The 22,290-nt window shown below is 39.7% G+C and overlaps 1 protein-coding gene across 3 annotated transcripts in view; it reads left to right on the top strand.

Annotated features, from left to right (window-relative positions):
- LRRC8D (leucine rich repeat containing 8 family, member D) overlaps positions 1–22,290 on the top strand; it is a 115,419-nt gene that overhangs the window by 21,623 nt on the left and 71,506 nt on the right. For all 3 annotated transcript variants that reach the window (XM_011995584.1, XM_011995586.1, XM_011995585.1), the window contains exon 2: positions 139–283. The gene's annotated coding sequence lies outside the window, so the exon portion shown is untranslated. The remainder of the gene's footprint in view (positions 1–138; positions 284–22,290) is intronic.

Genomic DNA, 22,290 nt, shown 5'->3' with positions numbered 1-22,290 from the left:
GAGCGCTGGGTGCCTACCATGGCAGTTATGCAAGCGGTGGCCCCCTGGTCCTGGCTCCCCGCCGCCCTGCGCTCCTTCCTCCCCACTGCCGACACTCGGATCTCTCTCGCTCTTTCTCTCTCCTGTGTTTTCAAACAGGAAGTGCACGGCTGTCTATAACGTGCTGCCGGGTCCCAGGATGGAGGAGTGAAGTCTCTCGTCGCTGCGGTTCCAGCCTCCCAAGCTCGCCCAAGCCGAGTCCCCAGAGAGTGCCCTGAGGGAACAGGGTGGCCGCTTGGTCCAGGTGCGCGGGGCCGGGTCTGGGTCCAGGGCGCGGGTCTGGGTCCAGGGCGTGAGTGGGGAAGTCCATGGCACAGAGCGCTGCTACTGTCGGCTCTGCATCTCCAGCTCTGTACTGCAGCTTCTCTTGCCCGCCCCCCACCACTGGCTTCTCACCCAGGGTCTCTGCCAAACTCTGGCTGCTGCTGCCCTGGGTTCGGGCCGGGGGAAGGCCCTGGGCGTGCACTGCGGACCCGCCTGCCGGGACTCTACTAGTGTTCTTTCCAGGCTGGGTTGCCCCGGGCTGCGCTGGGGTTGCCAGTGCCCGGGGAGTCTTCCTGGAGCCCCCAGCTGCCCTCTCCACCCTCTCCTCCGGCTGCTGCTGCTTGAAGCAGCAGCTCTTTGTTCCTCCCTTGCTGGTCTGAGGTCATGCACATAAATGTCCTGGGAGGCAGAGTAGTGTGAGGGTAAGGGGTTGGGACGTAGGGAAGAGGAAGAGGAGGATGAGTTGTGGGTGAAGTGTAAGGTGGACAGGAGAAAAGAATCTTAGTGTCCGTGCTCAGAAATGAGCTCTTCAGCTGCTGAAACAGAGGACCCCGGTTCTTTGGTTTCTGTTTTGGGAAAGCCAGGCCGTGCCAAACGGAGGGAATTAGTGATGCAGACACACACCGGAAAGGTAGGGACCGGGAATGAGGCACAGCAGCGAGTTCTGAGGTGTTTAGTCTGCTGTCTGGCTTGTTAACTCCACTGTGGTTTCTTAGCCAGGCTTCCTCGCCGAGACAGAAGGTACTTTAACATATGAGCCAGGCGTCTTTATTAATTCCATTTGTCATCAAAGTAAAATTGAGAGTGACTTTTCTCAAATTCACCAGGTAGATTTTAATTTCACATTCACTTCGTATTCCATCTCAAATGTTCATAGAAGGAGAATAAAACGCTAGGGCTGGTTTTATGCTACAGACGTTTTCCATCTTTATTTCCCTGGCAGCTCCTCTTTCTCCAGACTAACTCAGATTGACTTCTCCCCTCAGTGAAAGCCTAACCTTCTTTTACCGCCTGTTTATCTACCTGGTGAAACTCCAGTCTTGAGGAGGACACTAAGGAGTGGGATGGCTAAGAAGAATCAGTTTGACGGGATCATTATATGGCCTCAAATTAAATGTTTGAGTCCTATTAAGGCCAGTGGCATCTTCTTTTTATTTCCAAGGAAGGGATGTGAGTGTGTGACTAGAGGGGAGGAAAGTGAGACTCTGCCAAAGAAGATCTCTCCCTGTAGCACAGAGGAAAAGTGCATCTGTGTAGCACAGTATCACATACACTGCATGCTTTCACTTTATTGGGTAGCCAAGCCATCTAAGGAGTCAGGGTTAGGTGTAGAATTTACATTCATGACGTGGCATGCTGACTGTAGCATTCTGATGCTGAAAATTTTATAAAACATATTTACTACATAATTAAGTTTGCTTTGAAAGGAAAATTTACCAGGGTGGTACAAATTTACCAGCTTGAGTACAAAACATGTACTCATTAAGTACATGGCATTACGTAGCCAAAATGCACTATGAAAACTGAACAATTAAACTTATCCTTCCTAGACAGACATGGACTTCTTAAGTTTGAATTTAATTGTGAGATGGCTGTGTTTATGCCTCTTCTTGCCAAATACGTCATGAAAAGTGAGAAAGTAATCGAGAGAGATTGTTTTTATTTTGAGACGGATTTTCATTCTGTCACCCAGGCTGGAGTGCAGTGGCGCGATCTCGGCTCACTGCAATCTCTGCTGCCTGGGTTCAAGCGATTCTCCTGCCTCAGCCTCCCGAGCAGCTGAGATTACAGGCGTGCGCCACCACACCCAGCTAATTTTTGTATTTTTAGTAGAGACGGAGTTTTGCCATGTTGGCCAGGCTGGTCTCGAACTCCTGACCTCAAGTGATCTGCCCACCTTGGCCTCCCAGAATACTGGGATTACAGGTGTGAGCCACCACACTCAGCCAGTCAAGAGAGATTCTTGAAAGACCTGTACAACCATAGTGTTTTGCATCTACTTTATTTATTTTTTATTTTATTTATTATTATTATTTTTTTGAGACAGAGGAGTTTCACTCTTGTTGCCCTGGCTGGAGTGCAGTGTTGTGATCTTGGCTCACTGCAACCTCCGTCTCCCAGGTTCAAACGATTCTCCTGCCACAACCTCCCGAGTAGCTGGGATTACAGGCACACGCTACCACGCCCAGCTAATTTTGTATTTTTAGTATTGGTGGGGTTTATCTATGTTGGTCAGGCTGGTCTCAAACTCCTCACGCCGTGATCCACCTGCCTGGGCCTCCCAAAGTGCTGGGATTACAGGCATGAGCCACTGCACCCAGTCGCTGCCTCTACTTTTATACCTATGTGTGTTCTTTGCACTCCCCCCCTCCCAGTTTATTAATTTATTTGGGGACTTTCTTCAGCATCTGTCACTCTGCTCTAAGATACAGTAAAACAGCTTTTGTGAGCCTCAAAATCTCTCTCCCATTTAGGAACAGAGTCTCCTTCCATTCTAGTGATATTTATACTCAGAAATCATAACTGGCCTTTAGATTGTCATTTTCTATTTACACAGTATATATGATTTTTTTTTTTTTTTTTTTTTTACTCCCTTCAACAGAGGTAAACTCTTCTTGCTCCTTTCAGTGATGTGGTGAAGTAGGATTCATTTTCTCCAGTTTATGGAGAGAGGAAACAGGCTGATGAGATGTAACTTGTCAGTGGTCGTATTAGTAAATGGAGTTGTTGGTACCTGAACAAGGGTCCTTTGATGTAATCCATGGCTCTTTTGTAGTCTGGAAAGCTGCTGCCTAAGGAAGGGGTGGCAGTGCTGATTCAGGTGGTCCTTTGCCATTCCAAAAGAAAGCTGGATTGCCTTACCGAATCTCCAGGTTTTTCGTTATTCCTCTTCACTCAGGCGCTGCCCAGAGCTCAAGGTTTGTTTTCATTTTTAAAGCAGTTTTTTTTTTTTTCATATTTGAAATTTACACTTCCTGTGTGTCTGTGACTAGATTTAGCTGTGTTTGCACAAATATGATTTGTATTCTGCTGCCAAAATTCTAGTAGTATATTTTAATTTACAGGTGTCTTTTGTCAGGTTTTAGTGAGTAAGTATCTTTCCAAAGGATCAGATTACCATATTTTAATTTTTTAGAATTTAAACAACCTCTTCTGGCTTACTCCTAGGGCAGTTTATATCCCAGAAAATTAATTAATTAGTAAATGATATATATGACTCTTCAGTCCCCACTACTACCACCGTGCACATCTCCTACACTTTCATTCCAGCTCACGGTAATCCACTGAGAGGTTCACATTACAGAACAACGTAAGCAAACCCATGTAACTTTAAATTATAGATTAGATATTTTTGTAACATTCCTTAGATGCAAGTAAGTTTATTTCCTTACCTTTGTAGCACTTAAAGTTGAGACTCTCTGTAGTTATGGTTTTAATATTGCACCATTAACTAAACTGTAAAATTATGGTTTAATTTGTTGTACTGCAAATTAAAATTTGGAGTACATTTTTCATAAGTGTTGGATAAGATATTTGTTTTCTCTGCAATAATTGGAATATTCATAGTGGCCTATAACTTACCCTCTGTAAAACTGTGGTCAAAACCCTCAGGGAGAGGAGGAGGTAAAGGAGGAGCAAAACGGAGGAAATGAGAGCTCATTCTATTATAAGGGAGGAATGAAATGATACATATATGGTTCCCTAATACTCAGTGCACTGCCTTTTCTGTCTATTGGTGAGTTGCAGTGGCTTGTGAACTAGCCGTGTATCTCTTCCAACAGAAAGGCTAAAAATGAAAGAGTAACTAGCTTTGATGTTAAATGCCAAGGAAAAGTTAATGGCCAAGAGGGGACTAGGAGTGGAAATAAATGCAAGTTAAGATTTCATTTTTTCAAAACTTTTTTTCCCTTCTTGTATATTATAAAGTAAAAAATACCTTCTTAGTCAAATTGTAAACTATAATGCAGTGGCTCCTGACACTTACAAAAATCAGGAAGCTTTTATTTAATATTAAAATATTTCAATGATCTTAACTGGTTCACTGTTTTACTTCGTATCTCTTATAATTGCAAATGTTTCATGAGAGTTATTTAATATCACTCAGCTGAGTATATATTGCAAGTAATGACTTCATCGTCTTCCTGTGTTTGTAAAATAGCATTACATGTACGTATGAGATAGGAATTCAGCCTACAGACCTCTTGCAGTGCCCTGAAGTCTACAGGTGGGGAATCGAGGCCAAAGCAAAACAACTGTTCCAGACTGAAAATGCTGAAATGGTGATGAAAAATGCATAATATGTTAGCCATCAGATTATAAAGATTCCCAGGTGGAATTTTTCCTCTTTGTTGTACATTAAATGGATGATGTGTTAAGCCCTGATTTTAGATCTGGTCTTATTTCTGGGGACATTGTTTTTCATGGTCAGCTTTGAGATCTTTGCAGTTAGTCATGGATAACTGGATTTCTCTTTAAGAGCATTTTCCCTACTTTACTTCTGTGAATATCCCTTCCCTGTTTTTGTAGAGTCAGGACTTTGAGGCCAGTTTCAGAATCATGACAGTCATAGCCACCACCACCACCACCAGCCCTATGTTCATTTCCCAGAAGCTAAAAGTGGCTTCCCAATCTTAACCTTTACAGTTTGTGGCAAGTTTAAGGAAAGGGAGATAGGATTTGTCCCTGTTCTGCAGTGGGAAAAACTGATGTGTAAATTCATATTGAATTAGTCTCTGATTTCTGTGTGTGTGTTTTATGACATGAATATAAGTCATTCTGCTTAAGATAGGTTGAGCAGGGTGTGGAAATCTAATAGGGTTATTTCATGAAGTTCCTTTATTTGGTTAAAAGAAATCACTTCCTATCTATTGAACACCATATTTTTCAGGCACTGACAAAATAGACATTGATTGTCTCTAATCCTCCTGGTATTATGCAGAGTGGGTAATGACCCTGTTTTTTTTGTTTTTGTTTTTGTTTTTTTTTTCTGAGACAGAATCTTGCTGTTGTCACCCAGGCTAGAGTTCAGTGACTTGATCTTGGCTCACTGCAAGCTCTGCCTCCTGGGTTCATGCCATTCTTCTGCCTCAGCCTCCCCAGTAGCTGGGACTACAGGTGCCCACCACCACACCCGGCTAATTTTTTGTACTTGTAGTAGAGACGGGGTTTCACTGTGTTAGCCAGAATGGTCTCGATCTCCTGACTTCGTGATCTGCCCGCCTCGGCCTCCCAACATACTGGGATTACAGGCATGAGCCACCGTACCCGGCCAGTAATCCTGTTTTATGTGAACAAACTGAGGCAGGCAGAGACTCCAAGTCACACAGACAAGCTAAGGCCTGGACTCAGATCCAGATTTGTGCAGTCTCCAATGCTGAAACATTTCTCTCACTGTATATCCTGCTTTCTTTGTTCTTAAACTAGCCTATGTAAAGAAATGATCATGGTTTGTTTAGTCTTACCTACCCTTTCAGCAAAGGTTAAGTTAAAACTGTAGACAATATGGAGACAGTACAAATAGGGACATGAAAGGGTCAACATTTTTATGAATATTTTTGGCTGGGTTAAGTTAAAATTGTAGACAATATGGAGACAGTATGAATAGGGACATGAAAGGGTCAACTTTTTAATGAATATCTTTGGCTTCCATGTAGTATGTATTCATTGTTTTCTAAGGAACCTAGGCATATGGAATTTATTGGCCTTCATGAGAATTTCTTGAGGCAGTATTGACCACAAACAATATTGCTGGATCATAGGATATATGCATACTAGGAACTGCATAATTTTACTGGGAACTGCACAGATAGTTACCAACTTTATATCTCCACCAATACTGCATAATGCCTTTTTTTTTTTTTTTAACAAATTTCCTGATTGTTGCCAACCTGATAAATGTTGATTATACCTAATGGTTTAATTTTGCCTTTTTCTGATTGCTAGTAAGGCTGAACATGTCTTCATTTACTTAATTTAATTTTCCTTTTCCATGAATTGTCGTTTTATGTCTTTAGCCTGCCCTTTATTTTCTGTTGGATCTCTTGCCTTTTTCTTGATAGAACTTCTTGAGAGAATTTTTGTAGTATCTCTTGTGTATTCTAGAAATTAATTCCTCTTTGTCTTTAGACATCGTGAGTAACTTTCTTCTAGTGTGTCACTTTCCTAATAACTTTGTCTACGGTGCCTTTCAGTAATAGCAGCAATAAAATCTTTAGTTTTAATGTTGTTATCTCATCACTTTATACTACTATTATGGTCTGTGCGTTTTGAGTCAGTTAAGAAATCATCCCCTATTCTGGGCTCACGATATTGTCTCTCCTCATTTTCTTTTGTTAATTTCAAAGGTTTACCCTTATCATTTGGGTTTTTAAGCCATTTGGAATTTGAGATATGAAGTATTAATCCAATTTTTATTTAAAAAATCTGGTCATATTGTGAGCCACATTTCCCAGCACTATTTGCCAACTGATACATTCTTTCTCCGCAGAGTTTTGGTGCTACCCCTAAGATGTAAGTGCATATATATAGAGGTCTCTTTCTGAGATCTCTGTTTGGTTCCAGTTGACGTCATTGTGTGTTCTTGGGCCTTTGATACACTGTTTTATTTATTTATTTTTTAACTGTTATTTTAAGTTTTGGGGTACAAGTGCAGGTTTGTTACAAAGGTAAACTTGGGTCATGGGGGTTTGTTATACAGATTATTTTATCACCCAGGTATTAAACCTAGTACCCATTAGTTATTTTTCCTGATCTTCTTCCTCCTCCACTCTCCAAAAGGCCCCACTGTGTGTTATTTCCCTCTGTGTGTCCATGTGTTCTCATCATTTAGCTCCCACTTATAAGTGAGAACATGTGGTATTCGGTTTTCTGTTCCTGTGTTAGTTTGCAAAGGATAATGGCCTCCCACTCCATCCAAGTCCCTGCAGAGGACATGATCTTGTTCTTTTTTATGAATTTTTTATGTTCTTTTTTATTAAGGAATACATAGTATTCCTTAGTGTATATGTACCTCATTTTCTTTATCCAGCCTGTCATTGATGGACATTTAGGTTGACTCCATTTCTTTGCCATTGGATACACTGTTTTAATTGTTGCATGTATCTTTATATAACATGATCTTATTAGCATGACTTCTTGTTACATGTACATTTATATAACTTGACCTTATTGTTATGATTGATACATTGATACAAATTTAAAAGTTCGAGACTTTAAGATTATTTTGAGGCGGATTCCTTGCCCTTATTTGCATGTGTTAACTTTTTGCAACTACACATTTTCTAAAAACACATTTCTGAAAGACACATTTTTCTAGAAATGTGTGGACCTGTCTAGGAGTATTGTTTAATTTCCTTACTTGGTAACATAATTTTAATATTGCTGACATTACATTTTCTTCTGTGTGTGTGTTTTTTTGTTTTTTGTTTTTTGTTTTTGTCTTTTCTTTTCTTTCCTTCTTTTGTTAGCAGTTATGACTCCCTTTCATACTTAGTCATCTGTGTAGGACAGTGGTGTCTCATTTCAAAGGCTTGTCCTCCTCTGTTGCTCTGTATGTGCCTATAGAGCTATGATGTACATTCCTGGTATGACTTTAGAATGAATGTTTTATGAGTGTGATGCTGTGCTGACTGCATGGGTGTATACTCTTGAAAGTCTCTTAATTATAGATGTCTCTTTATTATTGGGACAACTTTGTCAGTTTCAGCTTGATTTTCTCCAAGTTTACTTTGCTCTGATCTTCTCAGTTTAGTGGGTCTTATTCTTCCCCCTGTCTGCAATTTATGTCACACTGAATGCTAGGTCAGTTTATTTGATAAGTGGGTGTTTGTGTGCCTGTGCAGAGTACAATGTATTTTCCCCTTATCTTTTTTTTTTTTTTTTTTTTTGAGACGGAATCTCACTCTGTCACCCAGGCTGGAGTGCAGTGGCGCAATCTTGGCTCACTGCAAGCTCCACCTCCTGGGTTCACACCATTCTCCTTCTTCAGCCTCCCAAGTAGCTGGGACTACAGGTGCCTACCACCATGCCCGCTAAATTTGTTTGTTTGTTTGTTTGTTTGTATTTTTAGTAGAGATGGGGTTTCACTATGTTAGCCAGGATAGTCTCGATCTCCTGACCTCGTGATCCACCCACCTCGGCCTCCCAAAGTGCCAGGATTACAGGCGTGAGCCACCGCGCCCGGCCCTGGAACTTAACTTTTTTATAACTTAAGGCACTTTTTAGCAATATATTGTGATGATGATGATAGAGAGTAGGGCACACAGGAGGGAGTGATTTGTTCTTTCTTGTTCGCGAGGAAGGAATTCCTGAAGGAGGTGATTTTGGTGCTGAATATTGAGAGGCTGAGATCATTTACCAGGCTGACGTGGAGAAAGGACAGACAGAGTAAACAGCCCAGGTTCAGAGCCCCAAAGAGCTCAGTGAGTGCGGAACGTGAACTATGAGTGAATGGAGCCAAGCGATGGTGGTGCAGAGGGGAGAAGAGGCCAGAGGTGCCTACTGGCTTGGATTCTTGGTCAAACCCATGTCTAGGGTCGTGCATGTCATTTCTGGAAGTGTGAACTTTATCCTGACAGCATTGTGGAGTCATTAAAGGTAAAATAAATGTTCCAGTCACTGTGTTCAGATATGTGAAAAGAAAGCAGGGAGCAGTCTAGTGGCTGCTGTAATAATCCAGGCAGACATCATGAGGCCCCAAACTAAGGTGATGAAGGTGAGAAAGGAAAGGAGAGACTGGATTGGAGAAATGCTTAGGAGAAATAACTAGTTACTGATTAGATGGAAAGTAGGAAGGGAGTAAGAGGAAGGAAAAAGATAATTCTTAATTCTTCTGGTTTGAATGACTCACTGTCTGAAGGTGTCATTAGTAAGGTTGGAAAACATAAGTTGGGGGACAATCGTGAGTTCAAGTGGAAGTGGAGTTGGGGTGTCTGTGGGGCATTCTTTTGATCTTCAGAGGCCTGAGCCCGAGTAGAGAAGTGAGGGCTGGAGACAGTTACTGAATTGACTAGGATTGATCGTGGTAGCCATGAATGTCGTTGAGACTCCACAGGGATGGCCAAAGGATCAAAGACTGAGCAGACAAAAGAAGAGGAAAATCTGAAAACAAAAGGGGCAACATTGAGTCCCAGGTGCTTTGGTTTGTTTGTTTTTTATATATTATATAATTCTTACAACAATCTCCTGTGACATAATTATGTTATTGTCTTTTACAGACAGGGTGTCTAAACCTCAGGTGAGCAACTTGCCACGCTGCCCAGAGAGTAGATAGGGAAAAGCTGTTAGGTCCTGTCAGGGCACAAGAAGATCCGGTAGAGTGAAGATTGAATATAGGAGATTGGATCTGACAGTGAGGTATTCGGTACCCACTGAATCAGAGGAGCTCTAAAGCCCTAACACTGGATTGTCACCAGTGAGGAAAGAGGAGGAGTTGAGAAGTGGGGTCAGCAGATGGAGAGAGAGTGAGAGAGCACAGGCAGGAGAGCGAGCAGACGCACGCGGGTGTGTACATATTTATCTGTGAGGAATTGTGTGTATGTGTGTGATAGTGACTAGAGCTTAGAAGAGGAAATCATTAATGGAGTAAAGTTCCAGAAAAGATAGGGGGGCCAAGTTCTAGAGCACAAGCATGCTCAAAGGGGTTGTTACAAAAGGGAATTGGGATGTTTCTTCCATTGGGACAGGAGAAGACAAGGAAGAGATGTGTGGCTGTAGGTGAATATGCAAGTGGATGGGAAAGAAGTTGAGAAAGTTTGTTCCTGATAGCTTGGATATTTTCAGTAAAGGAGGCGATGAAATCTGCTGCGAGTGTGGGACCTTGAGGAGACAGCTGGAAGTTAGTAACAGTTACCTTTGTAAAAGGAGCCCAGTGCTTTAGGATGAGTGATAGCTGTGCATCATTGAAGGCCCATTTGGGGTTTTGTCATTGGTGGTTAGGTGCTGATGGAGGATTTTTTTTTTTTTCTGTTTGGTAGAGCACTGTAATATGAACAGCATGAATGACCTTTTAAAATAGATTGCACAGGCCTTGCCTGAAACATTAAGTTTGGATGGTGATTTAAAGATGGGACGGGAGGAGAGAAGGAGCAGCAGACTGAACGAATGTTAGGGAACTTGAGTTCTAGTCCTAGTTCTTCCATTTAATGGAAGGTGGGGAGTTCTTCCTCCTCATCTTTCAATGGAGGAAGTTGCATTTAATGTCCTCTCAAGTCTCCTGTAAATCTCAGAACTTCTGAGATTAGCACATTATTAGACAAAAATGAATGGAGAAGAGAGTAAGAGCAGCTAGAGTCCCATCACTTACCATTTATGGGTTCTTCTGATAGCAGCACTAATCCCAGAGCCTTTGGGAAGTTGACAGCATGAAAGCAGGACAACTGTCAGATAACCGTACCCAGGTGTCTGCAGTTGTGTCTGCATGGCAATGGGAGAGGGGTAGCAAGTCAGAAAAGGGGAAGGACAGGAGCATGAAGCTGTGATGGGATTTGTGCATGAGGTAGACTGTGTGGATTTACCCTGTGCCCCTCCTGCTGAGTGCCACGGTTCCCTGAGGAATCACTGGTAGCAGATAATTTAGTCATTTCATAAGAGGAGGTGATGCTCTTTGCATTCATCTCTATGTTGTTTCTCTGGTTGCGTTTTCTTTTTTTCTAGGCTGATTTCTCTCTCTTAGTTAAAAGTGTGGTATTGTAGAATAGAATCGAACAGTTGGAGAAGGCTAAGTATTCATAGGATCTTATCTTAAAAGTCGTTTCTCCTTTCCGCTTCCATCACTGCACCTTGAGTGTCTTTGCCTATAGATTTTGAAGGATTTCATCACTCTTCTGAGTTGGCTATATTCTTCCTCTGGAAGGTGTACTTACTCTTCAAAGCCATTTAACTGTCTGAGCCCCCTTTTAAGAACAGGGATAACATCTTAAAGCCCTCAAGGTGTGGTTAGCATTAAAAGGTGAATCCAGTCAGATGAGTAGCTCCAGAGATTATTGTAATAATTTAACAAGCCTAAGCAGGTGATAGGACACTCCTTTGTAAATTAAGCCTCTAATCTTTCTTTATACTACGGAGATTTGAGAGAAACCTGGGAATTTCCTTTTCCCCCATTAAGCTGTTACACAACTTAATGCTTGGAAAATTCTTCACAGGAAAAAACAGGGTGTAACAGTTTTTGTGAGGCATCTTTTAAAAATTCACCCTTTTAGCTGAAGTCTGAGAATACAATTCCCTCTCCACCCCCTTGCTCTAGTTTCTTTCTGAAAGTCTTAATTTCTCCATATAATTAAATACTCTTCAAAGTGAAAATAGTTAAAAAATTAAAACCACTTAAACTGAAAGTTAAAACATTGTTCATAAATGTGTTCTTCCATTTCCTGAGAAACAACAGGAAAGATTTGCTTTCTCAAAATAAACTAAGTAGCCTGACTATGAAGTCAGACCAATAGAGATCAAAGATTCACGCATCATCACACAATGGGAAATTTTTAGTCATTTTTCTAACCACAAAAATAAGTCTAATGCTAGTTTTGGGGGTTTGTTTTGTTTTGTTGCCTGTGGCATCAAGATAGGTACGTATAATTCAGAATGTACCTTTGGCATGTTTGAAATTGACTAAGCCTAATGTGACTATCTAGTGTGTCTGAAAGAGCCTATTTTCAAGATATATTTGATGAGTGTGAGCATGCTACATATGCAGCAATGGAAAATAGCCTTCTTGGGTATTAAATTTAGGAAGAATATAGAAAACCAGCTGACTTTTTGTATCTGTTTAGCATCTAAAATTAAAATTAAACTTGCTAGATCAGTAAATAATTGCATAGCTATGTTAGTAGCAAAAGTTTAGCAGCTCATGTTGAACACTGAACCATATTGAAAAAGGCATCTGCTACAGTAATCTCACACACACACACACACACTCTCAGGTAGGAATAACAGCATTTATTAATATTTCTCTATTTCCAGAAATAAGATATGAGAGGTTATTTCAAAGAAAAAAAGTAAATGCTCTTATGGTTGGCAGATTTTTATTTGTGGGATACAAGCAAGATGAGGGAGCAGTACATGCATGCAGTATTCATCTATCATTAATTTGTGTCAAATAAAGTGATTCTATATTCCTCAAATGGTGTAAAATAGGTCAACATTTTGTCTTTCACAAAAAGATAGAAAATCAGACCTCCAATTTACTGCTGTGATCTCAGCTTCCTTTTCAAATCCCTTAGGTATTTTAAACCTAAGTCTTTATATTTAAAATGGGTCTCTTGTAGACAGTATATATTTGGGTCTTGTTTTCTTTATCTGCTCTGACAATCTGTGTCTTTTAATTGGTATGTTTAGGTAATTTACATGTAAAGTGGTTATTGATATAGTTGGATTAATATCCACCATGCTCTTAACTGTTTTCTATTCATTGCATATGCTGTGTTTCTCCCCCAACTTTACTGCCTACTGTGGTTTTAAGTTAACATTTTATATAGTTCCATTTTATGTCCTCTTTTAGCGTATCAATTATACTTTCTTTTTAAAAAGATTTTACCCTAGAGTTTATAATTGATTTTAGGTTCTTAAAATGAAAAAATACCCCAAAACATATGTATGTGTATGCATAGAAAAAAATTTGAAGGCTTTACAACAAGACTTTAAGAATAATTATCGGGGCCAGGCACGGTGGCTCACGCCTGTAATCCCAGCATTTTGGGAGGTGAGGCAGGTGGATCACCTGAGGTCAGGAGTTCAAGACCAGCCTGACCAACATGGAGAAACCCCATCTCTACTAAAAAATACAAAATTAGCTGGGTGTGGTTGCGCATGCCTGTAATCCCAGTTACTCGGGAGGCTGAGGCAGGAGAATCACGTGAACCTGGGAGATGGAGGTTGTGGTGAGCTGAGATCACATCTTTGCATTCTAGCCTGGGCAACAAGAGCGAAGCTCTATCTCAAAAAAAATAATAATTATTATTATCTCTGGGTGGTAAGATTATAGATGATTTTGACTTTTTATAATTTTCTGTATTATCTGATTTTTTAAAAAAATAACAAGCACGTATTTTATAATCAGAAACAACGAAGTTCTTTCCATTTTGATGAGAAAGAAAGAGGTAAATCACAGCAAAATAAGCTGAAAACCTGTGGTTCTAAAATGTATTCTCTCTCTCTGCTTCCATCTTGAGATAAGCCCATTATCCCATAATAACCTGCACTCCACTGGTGGGAAAAAGGAAAGGGGTTGACTGCTTTTAAGCTAGCATTGGGAAGGTTGTCAGCCCCTGTTCTATACCTTCTGTGCCTACACAATGAAAACTGAATCCTCAGAATGACTTGGAATCAGTCCACCCTGTGGTTTGACATAAAGTTTTCTACATATGCAAAGTTAACCAGGCCCCACTATTTCTGATTTTTTTTTTTTTTTTTTTTTTTTTTTGCCTCTTCACTATATTTCAAAAAATAATGAGTAGAATTAGAGCACTTGAAAACCACTTTAAAGTATAGCCTTTACCAGGCATGGTGGCACACGCCTGTAATCACAATACTTTGAGAGGCCGAGGTGGGTGTTCGAGACCAGCCTGGCCAACATGGTGAAACCCTGTCTTTACTAAAAATACAAAAATTAGCCAGGTGTGGTAGCAGGCGCCTGTAGTCCCAGCTACTCAGGAGGCTGAGGCAGGAGAATCGCTTGAACCGGCGAGGCAGAGGTTGCCGTGAGCCGAGATCATGCCACTGCATTCCAGCCTGAGCGACAAGAGTGAAGCTCCATCTCACAAAAAAGTATAGCTTTCCGTGACAACTTTATAATACATTTTTTGATTGTTGTTATGATATCTCTCCTTTTGGGTGAGGTGGAGAGGGGATGTCAGGTAGTATCTGCGGTAATAGGTGAAGAGATTATAGCTAATGTGAAGCTGTTGGTCCATCTGGATTTCAGGAAACTCACCTCCCCACCTTGTGGAATATTAGAGAAAATTACCATTACTGTTCTCATTATGTTAATTATATCTTCTGAAGTTTTAGAGGTTTACATATAAACCAAACCCAAATTAAGGTTTAAGAAAGCGGCATGGCAGCCGGGCACGGTGGCTCACGCCTGTAATCCCAGCACTTTGGGAGGCTGAGGCAAGCAGATCACGAGGTCAGGAGATTGAGACCATTCTGGCTAACATGGTGAAACCCCGTCTCTACTAAAAATACAAAAAATTAGCCAGGCATGGTGGCGGGCGCCTGTAGTCTGAGCTACTCGGGAGGCTGAGGCAGGGGAATGGCATGAATCTGGGAGACGGAGCTTGCAGTGAGCGGAGATCGTGCCACTGCACTCCAACCTGGGCGACAGAGCGAGACTCCATGGCTTAGTGTAAACAGATGAAATGTTAATTTCTTTAAAAATTGTTTTAGTACTAATGGACCTCGCAGGTGTTTTCAAGGAAGTTATAAGCTTTGTAAATATAATTTTAGTAGCCTGTAAAATTTGGACTTTTTTTGTTGTTGTTACTTACCTGCTGCATTAAAGTGAACAAATGACAAGTGAAATTTTTTTGAGTCTTCTGAGAGAAGGAAGTTTTTAAAAGCAAACACCTTTTTCTGTACTTCCAGGTGAAAAATTATAGGCCTCTATTTTAATATAGCTTATTATTAGAACAAGGAAATTTCATTTAAGACAAGAAATGAAGGCAGAGTTATATTCTGTTTAAAACTAATAGAATTAAGCATTTTGACATAAATAAAACAATTAGAAAACTTAAAAAACAAGTGTGAAAAGAATTCATTCACAATACACTGATTATTACAGCTATGTTAAAGTCTACAAATATTGAACACAAAATATAAACAATTGTTATTTAAGGGATTATAAGTAAATTTAATAAATTTTCTTTACAATAGTTTTGAGGTGAGGTATAAGAAGTAGAGGGGTCAGAGATCAAATTTCTGGGATGCTTATTAAGATAAGCTCGAAATGTAATTGAATTTTAAAATTTGTATTACAAGTCATAATAGTAGACTATTTGGTAGATGTGAGGAGTAATGGTAGGTAATAGCAAAGCTACGTAATTTGACTCTTTTTTTTTTTTTTAAACTCATTTTCAAATGAGAGACTGCATACACGGAGATAGTAGTGTCAAACAATGATAAAAATTCTGGGAGTTGTTACTATCTTAACACACTTATCTAAGCATTTACCTATGTTGGCCTTGGGGCCTTTGACTTGCTGACATTGGACCCTTCCCTCTGTTTTTAACTTGTCGAAATTGTCATTATAACAACTGTCCGCCTCTTTGTTCCTCAGGTATAGCTGTGAAAATACTTGAGTGAGAAATGGTTTGGGGTTAAGGATTGTGAATGGGAGAAAGAAATAATCCTCTCATTATTTTCAATACAGGGAAAGAGGATTATTTGTAACCCTGAGCTTTTACCCCAAAAGGACATAAAGTATAATAGGTGATCTTTGCTTTTATAAATGTGAACCATAATAACTACTCTTGGGAAAGGATTGGTAGGCCCTATTTTCTACTTACCTTTTCATCCATTTATTTCATGATAATTCCTCTGTTTCCTAATCATTTGCTCTTTGAAAAAAGTGAGAGCTTGTGATCAGTCCTGCACGGAAGCCAGTACACGATGTAGATATTAGAGCAGTGCATTGACGAAGAGGCTGCCTTCCATTTTGTGCTTCCAAGAGGTGGTTTGTAAACAGGAAAGTGAAAATTCTTAAATGACAAAAATTACTTTGAAGTAAGTGTCTCTGCCTCTTTTAGAATTTAATTCTAGATGAAGAATCAGTATATTTTGGAGGGCAGTAACAATAAGACCAAAAAGCAACGTTTTTATAGCAGTCTCAGAATATCTATTTGCCAAGTGTTATTTCTACTTTATGGATGGGGCCTAAAAGCCAGAGAGTTTGTTTGACTTGAAGGTCACTGGTTAGATGAGCCTCTTATTACTAAGTAAGTTTTCACCAGTGCTGAGCAAGAAAGCTTACAAATCTCCTACTTAAGGCAGGCTTATATCTGAACCATTCCAAGATAAATAAAATGTACAATTTAAGCTTTTCTAGAAGAAAGGAAAACCTCAACACTTTCTGATCTCTCTCAGATCAATAGCATTTCAAACTAAATCTTTTATGCGAAAAGTTAATTAAGGCAACTCTGATTCCTTTCTTAACAGAAATGGTTTTACATCATCCTCCATGAAGGAACTAACCAAAGACAGGCCCACCTTCTTCCTTCTCCTTAGTAAGTTTATTGATCCCAGGGCTCTTTACTCTTATAAGTCCAATTTAAAAATATACACGCAGCCAGGCACAGTGGCTCACGCCTGTAATCCTAGCACTTTGTGAGGCCAAGGCAGGTGGATCACGAGGTCAAGAGATTGAGACCATCCTGGTCAACATGGTGAAACCCTGTCTCTACTAAAAATGCAAAAATTAGCTGAGCTTGGTGTTGCGTGGCTGTAATCAAAGCTACTTAGGAGACTGAGGCAGGAGAATCGCTTGAACCCAGGAGGTGGAGGTTGCAGTGAGCCAAGATCGCGCCACTGCACTCCAGCTTGGTGACAGAGCAAGACTCCATCTGAAAAAACAAACAAACAAACAAACAAACGCATTTTGTACATATTTTTAAGATTTTCTTTGAAATTCTTTTTAACATTCTCCATTCCCCCTTTTAAAGTTACTTAGAAAGGCTGTTATAGGAAACCTCATTTGCTGCAGATCTGATAATCTTCTGGGATAAAGATAGGTAGAAGTTGCAGGGAGACATACTTTAGGTTAATACAAGGAACAAATCAACTTCAAAGCCATGCAGAGCTGGACTGAATTGCTGGGTGCTGTCCAGGGCCTTAGTATCGAGGGCACTTTTGAGAGTCTGTCCATCCTTGGCCAAGGGACTAGAGGGATTTGAAAGTTCATGGGAGGGTGGGACAGAGATGCTCTCTAAGGTTACACAGTGCGTCCATACCATTCAGTCACAAGCTTTGTGCTAGAAAAGCCCATGCTTAAATACCACCTCTGCCCCCTACTAACTGTGTGACCCTAGGGAAGTAAGCTAAATTCACTAAGCCCCAGTTTCCCCCTCTTTAAAATGAGGTCAAAATGACAAGAGGATTATCGTGTGACTTTAACATATGTAAGGCACTTGGTTTAGTTATTCCTTCCCACTGACTTTGTGATTCTGTAGTTTTTCATTCTGTGCTTTTTTTTCGTTTCTTTCTTCTGTTCCTGTTCTCCAGTTCATTCATTGTAGAGCCATTAATGGTTTTTTCACCTTGTATAGTCCTCTTCTTTATTAATACCTGTGCCTTATTAATTTTCTTTATTAATACAGAAAATTAATAAAGAGATCAGAAAAGTGAAGTGACTTTTTCCTTGAAACATAACTCTTGATACTAAAACAGGCAAGTCAGGGAGATGTGGGCCCTAACTTTGTTGTTATTTTCTTACATCTAGTGTACCACCATGACTCCAGCCTCTGGACCTGGGAGTCATTTTGTTGTAGCTCAAAGAAAGCTATATATATACCCTGTTAGCTGGTACTGCTTACTAAGGTGTTAATGAAAAAGTTTTTGTTCTTCATAAGAGATCCGTCTTTTGTCCATGTTAAATGATGTTATGAAATTTTTGGTTTATTTGATTGCTCTAGGTTAGGAATAGTTGAAGTAGGCAAATCTTTGGACAGTTTAGTTCTCCTGTGTTTAGCACTTTTTGTATTTCTTCTGTGCTGGATGTATTTATGTTTTTCAGTCTTCCTGTGAATTAACTCTAGGAGATGGGTACAACTGTATCCATTTTTGTCAGATGATAAAATGAGGCTTGAAGTGCTAAAACAACTTGTTCCAGGTTATACAGCTTATAAACTGGAACTGGATCCCAGGTGAGTTTTCCAGAGCACATGTTCATAAATGCTGTCCTTTTTTTTATGTTTCCTGCTTCCCTTAGTACCTGAGTAATGGGGGAACAGGATGTGGAACTGAAGATTTTACTGTAACAAATGATCCAAGGAAGATCATCTGGCTTGATCCCTTGACTTCTAGCAGATAGGGTGTTTTCTCCCGTGATTTCATGGATGAGATGTTCAAGGCCTTGTTTTTATTTATTTTTTGGTTTTGCTATTTCAAAATAAAAAGACTTTTAGTTCTTTGTTATTATAAAAGTAATAAATTCTCATGTAAAGAAAATATAGGAAATAAGGAGAATTAAAAATGACCTTTGCAGTTCCCTAGTCAGATGATGAAGAGTGGATTCAGATAGCTGTATCCCTCACTAACTGTTTGACTGTGGGCAAGTTTTATAGCGTTTTCATGCTTCAGTTCCCTGTATGTAAAACAAGAATAATAATAGTGCCTGCCTTTTATAGTTGTTATGAGGATTACATGGGCTCTTATTTGTGAAGCATTTAGAACAATGACTGGCACATAGCAAGTGCAACACAAGCGTTGGTTGGATAAAATAAAGGGCTGCCCATGTAGATAGTCTTCTGGTCCGTGGTCCCTGGAGGAAGAGGCAGAGACAGACCCAAAATGTAGATCCTGCAGTACACAAGTAGGTAATGGGCTGAGCTGTGTGTTGAAGCAGAGGCAGGGGAAGGTGGCCTGGGAACCTCAGTTTCTATTTGCCTCCTTAGTGATCCTGATAACCTGGAATATTAATAAACTCCTGTCCCTCACTTTCAAGATGCTAAAAATGATTGTGCTTCTTTTTTTTTCCTCCTAGCTTTCAGAGAGCCCCTGGAAACTAAGCCTGTTTATTTGAGATTTTTCTGTTGCAGCGTAGGCCAGACATGAATTTCCTTTCATGTGATACTTTCTGTGGTCTGTGTTAGTTTAGTTCTTCCTTTGTTTTCTTGTGCTTTGGTGTGAAGAAAGAAGATGCCCTGTTTATAAAGCCTTGGTGTCTTTCATGTATCATGCATTCTTAAACTAATTCCAGTTGCTCTGACCCTTTGAGATTTTAAAATTGCTTTGTTCCGGTTTTTAAGTACTTTTGAAATATTAAAAATGTTCATGAGAGAGTGGGTCATGGGAAAAATTTCCCAGGGTTGTTTGTTCTTAGAAAATTGTGAATTTGCATGGAGAGGTTTTATGCTGCGTTAAATTCTGCCAGGTGCAGTGGTCACTTGGAACTTGAGTCTGATTCTTTTGATATTTAAATCCCTGTTTTTATGGCATAAAGTGCAGAGCTGGAACCTCTTAAAACTAAATGCCTGCTATGTTGAGCTCTTACCCCATTGTCCCAACAAAGAAAGGTCTTAAGTAGTACTTGGGTTTGCATTGAGGCACCATGTCAATAGTGAGGATCAAAGGATTCATCTGTTCTGTTTTTTGTCTTTGAACCAAGACTTTCCAAAAAGAGCATAGACTTGTTTTGGATATTGCCGCCTCTGGGTGTGAGTGGTTATGCAAGTCAGTAGTATTTTTGTTTTTGTTTTTTTAAAACTGTTCATCATAGATGCAGAGGTAAGAAATTGCAAGAAGAACAAAAACACTTTTTCAAACTTGTACAAAGTAGTCTTGAATGCAGGTGGTCCTCAGTTTACAAGGATTTGTAATTCTTCCGTCATCTTATGAAAGACACCGCTATCCACCAGTTACCATTTGAACATTTTCTAGAATGTATCCTTCTCATTTAACTCCCAGATGCAATGAATTTCCAGGCCCTTTCAATTCTATCTTAATTTTATCTGGTATCTCTTGACTGTCTCCTATGTGCTGCTGCAGTCCACAGCTCCAGCTGCAGCCCCCATCATGTCTTGCCTGGACTGCTACAGCTGCCTCTGAACTCCAGTGCTCTCTATACATTGGAACCTTATGTCATTGACCTCCTTAATACCATCCAGTGACTTCTCATTGTCCTTGGAAGTCTTTAATAAGCAGTTAAAATCCAGAGTCCTTAAGACATCGAGACCTTGCCCCAGGAAACCTCAGCCTCCATCTCCAGTCTAGAGCACTAGCCTTACCTCTCCCCCACCCCTCACCATCTTCCAGATACAAAAAACTTCTTTCTGTACTTCTTATTGGCCAAGTTTTCATGACAACAAGCCTTGACTACAGGGTATGTCTGATGCCTAGCACACTCTTTCCCCTTCTGCTCCTTCACTTTTGTTTGGCTAACTCCTGTGTTTTCTTTTGGTCTTGATGTCCTTCCAGAAGCTCTGTCTAACCCCTAAACTGGATTAGGTCCCCTTGCTGTTTCCATGGAACATTTTACATCTCCAACATTTCAGTTATTACATTGATTTACCTTTTCTAATAGATTTCAAGCCCCATAAGCGCATAAATATGTCTATCTTGTTTCCCACGGTATCCCAATACCCAGCACACAGTAGGATCTCAAGTGTTTTTGAATGAATGAGTATGGTCCAGATCATTCCCATATTATTACTTGTAGTAGTGCTTAGCACACAACCTATGATTGAATTTCATTCCTTTAAAGGGAGTTTTCAAAAACCATTTTTGTTGACTTTACTTTGCTTAATTGTACTAAATATATATACTAAATATATGTACTAAATAAACATGAAATAATATATATACTTTCTGTGCTTATAGTCCTTATAAAATTATTAAAACATTTTAAAATAGCAAATGCAAATAACATTTTAAAACCATTAAAATTTAAATTAATAAGATGAATGCTTTTTTGCCAAAGCTAAATCACTTATGTTGATTTTTTAAAATATAAAGTTGTTGCATTGGGTCCAAATGTGTACTTAATGCATATGAGTCTTTTGACTGATAGTAGTAATGCAGAGAATACTTATTTGCATAAATAAGTTATTCAGAAGCACATTATGAACTTGAAGACCTTGCTTGCTAGCTCAGGACTATCAGAGCTTATCAGACCATAAGTCTGCCAGTGAATAGTTCTTTAGTTACAATTTTAATGATTTTAATGACTTACAACTTTTTTGTTAGAGCTGTAAATGTCCTGTTCATTCAAAGATGATGTTACCATTTCAGAATTACTGACATCAACTCCAAATATACATCTAATTCAACTATTGGCAGAATCAGGAACAGGAATATGTTTGTAAATTTTAATTCTTATGGATACGGAAAATTTTTAAGGTTTTCAGCATGCAGCCAAGTGTCAGACTGTTGAAGGAAGTCAGTAGATTATAGGAATGACTCATTCAGATTATTCTGAAAACAACTTAAACAGAACTCTTTATCATTGCCTCCTCTTTATAATTTTTGAGCTGCTGAAACAAAACCTTTGCTCTACAATACCTTCATGTGTAGCACATACCTTCATGCCATTTGACCTTCTCTTGGTGTGTTTCTGTGGATTATGTGTCAAGTCTGCCTCTGTCCTTTCCTCATCAGCCTGAAGCAGTTATTACAGTACATTCCTTCACTGTTTGTCATTTTATGGTGCCATGAAATCAAAGTCTTGCTCAATGACAGTCTTAAATTACATTTTACCATTGCCGTGTGTGCTTATCAGCACCCCAGGAGTACTAATCGGTGATGAGGAATGCTCGGTGATGTGGCAATTATAAATACACGCCTGGGCATGGTATTGCTAAGGGGGTCATTCGGATGGTCCAGTGTGCATTTATATCAGTTTCCTTTAGATTAACATTGAGATGAAAACACAAATTGAAAGATTATTCTGGAGAAGTCATAAACTCTTGAATGTATCAGTAGTTTTTTAGAGATCCTTAGACCCCTGCTTGAGAACATTTACTTATAGCACTCATAGCAGACTGTGTACAAAAATACAGCCAGATTATTGTGTTTCTGGAAGTGTTCTGGCTTCTGTAGGCCATTGCTTTAGTTCTGTACTTTTCTTTTTTTTTTTTTTTTAATGGAGTAGCCATTCTTTAATTCCCCTATTTTCTTTTTTTCTTTTTTATTTTTTTTTATTATTATTATACTTTAAGTTCTAGGGTATTGGCCGGGCGCGGTGGCTCAAACCTGTAATCCCAGCACTTTGGGAGGCCGAGACGGGCAGATCACGAGGTCAGGAGATGGAGACCATCCTGGCTAACACGGTGAAACCCCGTCTCT

Source organism: Mandrillus leucophaeus, unplaced genomic scaffold (assembly GCF_000951045.1).
Source record: "Mandrillus leucophaeus isolate KB7577 unplaced genomic scaffold, Mleu.le_1.0 Scaffold492, whole genome shotgun sequence".
NCBI classification, from domain to species: Eukaryota; Metazoa; Chordata; class Mammalia; order Primates; family Cercopithecidae; genus Mandrillus; species Mandrillus leucophaeus.
The sequence above is the reverse complement of the archived record's forward strand: the minus strand, read 5'-3'. Positions and strand labels throughout refer to the sequence as shown.